Source organism: Triticum urartu, chromosome 5, assembly GCF_003073215.2.
Source record: "Triticum urartu cultivar G1812 chromosome 5, Tu2.1, whole genome shotgun sequence".
Taxonomy (NCBI): domain Eukaryota; kingdom Viridiplantae; phylum Streptophyta; class Magnoliopsida; order Poales; family Poaceae; genus Triticum; species Triticum urartu.
Window position 1 is genome coordinate 403762802 of NC_053026.1, and position 9052 is coordinate 403771853.

The 9052-nt window shown below is 47.5% G+C and overlaps 1 long non-coding RNA gene across 1 annotated transcript; it reads right to left on the reverse strand.

Moving 5' to 3' along the window:
* Window positions 1-6580: 6580 nt before the first annotated feature.
* On the reverse strand, window positions 6581-8852 carry LOC125556089. The gene is made up of 2 exons (XR_007304997.1): window positions 8118-8852; window positions 6581-6834 (listed from the first exon to the last, which is right to left on the reverse strand). It is a non-coding gene; the product is annotated as an uncharacterized LOC125556089 (long non-coding RNA).
* Window positions 8853-9052: the final 200 nt, after the last annotated feature.

A 9052-nucleotide genomic window follows, 5' to 3' on the forward strand; every position in this document is an offset into this window, starting at 1 on the left:
GTCTCGATCTGGATACATATTGAAAGTGGGAGCAATTAGCTAGAGTAGCTCTGTGCAGAGCATTGTAGACATAGAAATTTGCAAAATACATACGGCTCTGAATGTGAAAGACCCATTGACTAAATTCTCTCACAAGCAAAAGATGATCACTCTTTGGGTGTTAATCACATAGCGATGTGAACTAGATTATTGACTCTAGTAAACCCTTTGGGTATTAGTCACATGGAGATGTGAACTAATCACATAAAGATGTGAACTAGATTATTGACTCTAGTGCAAGTGGGAGACTGAAGGAAATATGCCCTAGAGGCAATAATAAAGTTTTTATTTATATTTCCTTATATCATGGTAAATTTTTATTATTCATGCTAGAATTGTATTAACCGGAAACTTAATACATGTGCGAATACATAGACAAACATATTGTCACTAGTATGCCTCTACTTGACTAGCTCGTTGAATCAATGATTGTTATGTTTCCTAACCATAGACATGAGTTGCCATTTGATTAACGGGATCAAATCATTAGAGAATGATGTGATTGACTTGACCCATCTGTTATCTTAGCACGATGATCGTTTAGTTTGTTGTTATTGCTTTCTTCATGACTTATACATGTTCCTATGACTATGAGATTATGCAATTCCCGAATACCGAAGGAACACTTTGTGTGCTACCAAATGTCACACCGTAACTGGGTGATTATAAATATGCTATACAGGTGTCTCCGATGGTACTTGTTGAGTTGGCATAAATCAAGATTAGGAGTTGTCACTCCGATTGTCGGAGAGGTATCTCTGGGCCCTCTCGGTAATGCACGTCACTTTAAGCCTTGCAAGCAATGCAACTAATGATTTAGTCGCGGGATGTTGCATTACGGAACAAGTAAAGAGACTCGCCGGTAACGAGATTGAAATAGGTATTGAGATACCGATGATCGAATCTTGGGCAAGTAACATACCGATGACAAAGGGAACAACGTATGTTGTTATGCGGTTTGACCGATAAAGATCTTCGTAGAATATGTAGGAGCCACTATGAGCATCCAGGTTCCGCTATTGGTTATTGACCGGAGATGAGTCTCGGTCATGTCTACATAGTTCTCGAATCCATAGGGTCCGCACGCTTAAAGTTCGGTGACGATCGGTAATATGAGTTTATGTGTTTTGATGTACCGAAGGTAGTTCGGAGTCCCGGATGAGATCAGGGACATGACGAGCAGTCTCGAAATGGTCGAGACGTAAAGATTGATATATTGGACGACTATATTCGGACATCGGAAAGGTTCTGAGTGATTCGGGTATTTTTTGGAGTACCGGAGAGTTACGGGAATTCGCGGGGGAGTATATGGGCCTTAGGGGAAAGAGAGAGGGGAGGCTATGCGCCCTCCCAAGGCTTAGTCCGAATTGGACTAAGGGGCGGCGCCCCCTCCTTCCTTCTCTTCTCTTTTCCCTTTCCTTCCCTCCTACTCCTACTACATGGAAGGGGGAATCCTACTCAAGGTGGGAGTAGGACTCCCCAGGGCGTGCCATAGTAGAGGGCCGGCCCTCCCCCTCCTCCACTCCTTTATATACAGGGACGGGGGCACCCCATGGAGACACACAAGTTGATTGTTCCAAGCCGTGTGCGGTGCCCCCCTCCACCATAATCCACCTCGATAATATCGTAGCGATGCTTAGGCGAAGCCCTGCGTCGGTAGCAACACCATCACCGTCATCCCGCCGTCGTGCTGACGGAACTCTCCCATGGAGCTCTACTGGATCGGAGTTCATGGGACATCATCGAGTTGAACGTGTGCCGAACTCGGAGATGCCGTGCGTTCGGTACTTGGATCGGTCGGATCGTGAAGACGTTCAACTACATCAACCGCGTTCTCATAATGCTTCCGCTTACGGTCTACGAGGGTACGTAGAAGATACTCTCCCCTCTCGTTGCTATGCATCACCATGATCTTGCATGTGTGTAGGATTTTTTTTGAAATTTCTACGTTCCCCAACACTTGACACCTTGATCTCCATCGAAGCATCGTTGTCGTCTCACCAACTATTGCTTGTACGACTATCGCTACCGCTTAGTGATAAAGTAAAGCAATTACATGGCGATTGCATTTCATACAATAAAGCGACAACTATATGGCTCATGCCGATAATAGTGTTACAAAACATGATCATCTCATACAACAATTTACATAATCACGTCTTGACCATATCACATCACAACATGCTTTGCAAAAACAAGTTAGACGTCCTCTACTTTGTTGTTGCAAGTTTTACGTGGCTGCGATGGGCTTCTAGCAAGAACCATTCTTACCTACGCATCAAAACCACAACGTAGTATAGTGATTGCTTTTTGATCTTCAGAAAGAACCCTGTTCATTGAAACCGATTCAACTAAAGTTGGAGAAACAGACACCCACTAGCCACCTGTGTGCGAAGCACGCCGGTAGAACCAGTCTCACGTAAGCTATGTGTAATGTCGGTGATGGCAAGCAATATGTATATACCCACGCCCACAACTCCTTTGTGTTCTACTCGTGCATACAACATCTACACATAGACCTGGCTCAGATGCCACTATTGGGGAACTATTTCAAAAATTTCCTACGCACAAGCAAAATCCATCTAGGTGATGCATAACAACGAGCGGGGAAGAGTATGTCTATGTACCCTCGTAGACCGAAAGCGGAAGCGTTATGTAACGCGGCTAATGTAGTCGAACGTCTTCGCGGTCCAACCGATCAAGTACCGAACGCACGACACCTCTGTGATCTGCACACGTTCAGCTCGGTGACGTCCCTCGTACTCTTGATCCAGCTGAGGCCGAGGGAGAGTTTCGTTAGCATGACGGCATGATGATGGTGATGATGAATTTATCTATGCAGGGCTTCGCCTAAGCACTACAACGATATGACCGAGGTGGAAATCTGTGGAGGGGGCACCGCACACGGCTAAGACAACTGCCAACTTGTGTGTCTATGGGGTGCCCCCTCCCCCATATATAAAGGAGGGGAGGAGGGGAGGGCCGACCCTCTCTATGGCGCGCCCAAGGGGGAGTTCTAGTCCCAGTAGGAGTAGGTTCCCTCCTTCCCTAGTTGGAGTAGGAGAAGAAGGAAGAGGGAGAGAGAGGGAAGGAAAGGGGGGCCGCCCCCCACCCAATTCGGATTGGGCTTGGGGGGCGCACCCTCCACCTGGCCGCCTCCTCCTCTCTTCCACTAAGGCCCAATAAGGCCCATTGACTCCCCGGGGGGTTCCGGTAACCCCCCGATACTCCGGTAAATGCCCAAACTCATCCGGAACCATTCCGATGTCCAAACATAGCCTTCCAATATATCGACCTTTATGTCTCGACCATTTCGAGACTCCTCGTCATGTCCGTGATCACATCCAAGACTCCGAACTACCTTTGGTACATCAAAACACATAAACTCATAATACCGATCGTCATCGAACGTTAAGCGTGCAGACCCTACGGGTTCGAGAACTATGTAGACATGACCGAGACTCACTTCCGGTCAATAACCAATAGCGGAACCTAGATGCTCATATTGGTTCCTACATGTCCTACGAAGAACTTTATCAGTCAAACCGCATAACAACATACATTGTTCCCTTTGTCATCGGTATGTTACTTGCCCGAGATTCGATCGTCGGTATCTCAATACCTATTTCAATCTCGTTACCGGCGAGTCTCTTTACTTGTTCCGTAATGCAACATCCCGGGACTAAATCATTAGTCAGATTGCTTCCAAGGCTTGTAGTGATGTGCATTACCGAGAGGGCCTAGGGATACCTCTCAGACAATCGGAGTGACAAATCCTAATCTTGATCTATGCCAACTCAACAAACACCATCAAAGACACCTATAGAGCATCTTTATAGTCACCCAGTTATGTTGTGACGTTTGATAGCACACTAAGTGTTCCTCCGGTATTCGGGAGTTGCATAATCTCATAGTCATAGGAACATGTATATGTCATGGAGAAAGCAATAGCAATAAACTTAAACGATCATAGTGCTAAGCTAATGGATGGGTCAAGTCAATCACATCATTCTCTAATGATGTCATCCCATTCATCAAATGACAACTCATGTCTATGATTAGGAAACTTAACTATATTTGATTAACGAGCTAGTCAAATAGAGGCATACTAGTGACACTCTGTTTGTCTATGTATTCAAACATGTACTAAGTTTCTGGTTAATACAATTCTAGCATGAATAATAAACATTTATCATGATATAAAGGAATATAAATAACAACTTTATTATTGCCTCTAGGGCATATTTCCTTCAATGGGGTCATACACCGAGGTGGCTTCTATCAAGGGAGCCTGGTGGAAATCCCGTCCGAGGAAACCATGAGGCCCACCAAGAAGCTGACAACATGAGGGAGCCCCTGGAGCAGGCAGGCACCCGAGGAACATCATGGCCACCAAGTCCCCATAGCGGTGGGCAAGATGGTATATATCTTTTGTAAAACCCTAGCCCTCATTGTGTACATAAGGCAAGGGCTACGGGGCTCTCGATCCCATTTACCCCCTTAGAACTAGACTCTCAGTAGCAACTCATCAACGCCATTGTAATCCCTCAAACGAGGTATACCCACCATGATTCACAATGCAGGGTAGAACATAGAGTATTACTCCTCACTGGAGGCCCGAACCTGGGTAAACTATGCGCCTAGGCTCTGTTCTGGTACTTCTGGCCACATTCAACACCCTACCGAGGGTATTGACAGCTTTCCGCTCAGCCAGTTGTCGCGCCAGGCATGGGCTACGCTGGTTGGAGAATGAACCCAGATCAGAGAGCTATATATGCCTAACGACTTCACGCTGGGCCAGAACTTCAACTTAGGCTCCTTCTAGCTTGAGGTCAACGATCGGGGGCTGCTATATGATCTAATGCCCCTCCTTCATCGACTACACCCGCCTTGAAAGGGTAGAGTTCATATTCAATGAGAAAGGCGACAACGTGGCAATCCACGCTTCTTAGTCACCAGTGGTAAGAAGGCACGTGCGGGCCTCCGCCCACCATAAGAAGGTTGGATCTTCATCAACCCACCAGCCCACCTAGACAACCACCATCAACATGATGAAAGGGATGCGAAGAGGGGTCTAGAGGGGGGGGGTGATTAGACCCTTAACAAGCAAAAGTGGCAGTTTTAGTTTCTTCAAGTTAAGGTTGAGTTTAGCACATGTTAATAGGCACACAATACATTTTACACAAGCATAGCAAGAGTATGAGGAGCGAAAAGAGTAAAGCATGCTAGTGCAAGAATGTAAAGGGATGGGATTGGAGTGTGCAAACGCAATGGAGACGCAGAAATTTTTTGGCGTGGTTTCGATAGGTGGAGCTATCGTACATCCACGTTAATGGAGACTTCAACACATGAAGGGTAATGGCTGCACAAGTCCACAGAGGGCTCCACCCATGAAGGTTCCATGAAGAAGCAACCTTGTCTATCCCACCATGGTCATCGCCCACGAAGGACTTGCCTCACTCGGGTAGATCTTCACGAAGTAGGTGATCTCCTTGCCCTTACAAACTTCTTGGTTCAACTCCACATAATGTAGGAGGCTCCGAAGCAACACCTAACCAGTCTAGGAGACACCACTATCCAAAAGGATTGACGGTGTGTTGATGATGAGCTCCTTGCTCTTGTGCTTCAAATGATAGTCTCCCCAACACTCAACTCTCTCTCACAGATTTAGCTATGGTGGAAGAGGGATTTGAGTGGAAAGCAACTTGGGGAAGGCTAGAAATTAAGGTTCAAATGGTAGGAATGGAAACTCTTGATCTCAACACATTAGTAGGTGGTTCTCTTTCAGAAAATGAATGGTGGAAGTGTAGGCATGTTCTGATGGCTCTCCTCATTGAGTAGGAAGGGGTATATATAGCCTCCACACAAAATTCAACCGTTACACACTTTTGACCCATCTCGATGGCACCGATCAGAAAACTCGGTGGCACCGATCTGTGTAAAAATATGAACGTTAGGAATCTCGGCGGGACCGACGGGAACAACTTGGTGGGACCGATGTGCAAGGGCTTAGAGCAAACCTCATCTCGGTGGTGCCGATTGCATCATCTCGGCGGGACCGAAGTGAAGCAACAAGGTAACAAAGAATCAGTCAAGACATCTCCGTGTGACCAATGGCAACATCTCGGGGGGACCAAAATAATTGCAACAAGCAACAAAGAGTTGGCAAGAAGGTTGAACCGAATTGTTAGGGTTTTGGCAGTGGCTAAGTCCAAATGAACTTAGTGGCTCCGGGTAGGAAATATCGGTGTGGCCGAGTTGGGAATTTAGGGTTTGGACATATTTGGGTAGAGAAAGTGGATGAGTATTTTGGAGCAATATCACTAAACACTTGAGCAATAAGATCATTAAGCAACACCTCATCCCCTTTTAATAGTATTGGCTTTCCTGTGGACTCAATATGAACTTGGATCATTTAAACAAAAAATGTAGAGTCTTGAGCTTTTGCCAATCCTTGTCCTTAGCATTTTGAAGGGGTTCCATGTGGCACCCCGGCTCAGAGAGACCAGAACGCCCTGTATTCTAGCCCAGAGATCAAGTCTTCTGGAATACGACACTGCTTGGCATAGAACAAATCAGCTCTTTATTACAAATGATACATATACAAGGGTTCTGATATCACAACGAATTACATCGGCACGACGACACTACGCTTGCTCAAGTTGCTCTATGCTAGCAACGGAACAATGAAGACGGTGATGGACTCCACTCCGCAGGGACTCTGGCTAAAACGCTTATCCTAGCTCGCAAACTCGACATCCACGACAAGCAAGGAATCACGGGATGACCTGCAAACTGGCATGACACGCCAGGTGAGTACTTTAAATGTACTTTCAAGCTCACAGCAATCAAGACAAACAACAACATGGCATTTACAGGTTAAACAAGGATGAGCATGATACAACTAGAACAACATGGCATGTGCATGGTGAACAAGATACATCTAGAACAACATTAGATGAGCATGGCATCGACATGTTACTCGAGACATGAACAATGATGATACTAGCATGCAACAATTTAAACTATCATGATTCAACTTACTCTGCTTGGAGGTTACCTCGTAATCACCATAAATATGCCACTCTTACTTACCATCGTGGTCACGGGATCACTTCAATCAATATCAAGAATACCATTGTGATCCTCACAAGATCATCCCATCATTATCAAGAATACCATCGTGACCCTCCCATGACCACATAAAGATCAACCAACTTCTTTCATTATCGAACCGGGGTTGTTTATTAGTCAGGTTATTATTACTGTTGACCCATAGTGTGACCTACTACGAACTGGGCTCATATCCACGGGCGCTGCTATACATAGATTATACACCCTACAGAGGTTAGTACACTGTACCCACACTACGGAACCCAAGGCCTCGTACTCCCATTTGGGTGGACCAGCAGCATTCTGAAAAAACCTATCTATTGCATGACACTCTCCCGACCACTCCAACAAACTCCCCCTTCGAGCTAAGTCATGGGTTGCCCCGATGCCACTCCGGACATCCAACGGCCACCATCGTGGCAAAACAAAAACAGTCCCAAACATGGACAAGAGCACGCAAACAACTTGGGCACACAAGGTTATTGCCGCCCACCGGACCAGGGTAGCGCGCGCACCTAACCTTCCCTAGTTGGAGGCACCGGCCAGAGGCATGACAATAGACCAAGTCAGGGCCTCCCATAAGACAAGTGTGGTTGCACTGGTCAGCTCGATTCGATGGCACTATGACTCAGCCAACAGATGTTCAAGTTGTATTAAAGTCCGGTTTAACTTGAATGCAATAAGCTGAGTCATAATAAAATAGCATGATGAAACAACAATGCATATGAGCATGATATCAACATGAACATGGATGGTAAGCATAACCATTAACATATGAATCATAACAACACTATTTATACTACTGATGCACATGAGCATGTCATACCGATGATCATGAATAGCACAAGCATAATAACACTTTAGATTCAAAATACGCTTTCACTAAACGAAAATGCATTCTCGGAAAGTCGTCTCCACTTATCCACGTCAGCGGGCCGGCTGGGCCACTGACATGCGGGGCCTACCTTATCCATTCTCTCTCCTCTCGCTCCTTCTTCTACTTCCAGTCGTCTGCTCGCGGGACGGAGGAAAGGCGAGGCCGTGGCGTAGCTGGCGCTGGCCCCAGCGACTTCGACCACCTCCGATGGAGCTGGGACCACCGGGGTGCTTGCTGTGGAGTGCCACATCGGAGAGGCCCATCAGGAGCTGCGGGGGAGGGCCATGGCACCGGCAACGACAGAGGACAGAAGCGGGGCTCCGGCGATGGTTTCGGCGGCTCCGGTCACCTCTGGCGAGGCCCCGGCTACCAAAATGCTCAGGGCGACACTGCGCTTCGGATGGGATGCCGCACGGTCTTCGGGGAGGGCTAGGATGGGTGGGTCATTGGCCATGGTGGACGGTGGCGTCAGGCACCAGTGGTTCCGCGGTAACAGAGGCATAGGGGAGGGGCTGGTGGTATGGGAAGGATCGGGGGGCTAGGGGCAAACTCCGGTGAGCTCAAGAGGGCGAGAGGGGGCTCGGCTAGCTCCAATTTGAGCGGTGTCCGTCGATGGTCGTGGCGGACAGAGGAGGAGGTAGGGAGCTCCGATGGTCTTGGGGCTGGGCTGAGGAGGCGATGAGGAGCGGGGGAGGACGGGACCTCCTTTTATAGGCTCTAGGAGGGCTCAGGAGAGCTCTAGAGCTCATAGGCAAGCAAACAATGGAGGAGGCAGAGGCATCAAGTCACGGACGCGGCCAGAGCATCGCATAGGAGGTGACTTGAGAGGGGCAAAGAGGTCCAGAGCGATGGCGACAACACGAGGGATCTACTAGACATGGCTAGATAGCGATAGCTCGGGGGAACGGACGAGAACAGTGGACACCATTGCCAAAGCACGCATTTTTGCATGTCGTCTACATAGTCACCGCGTGAACAGGCACACGCAGTGCATTCTGTCATGCCAAAGGTTGTCTCTCGCAT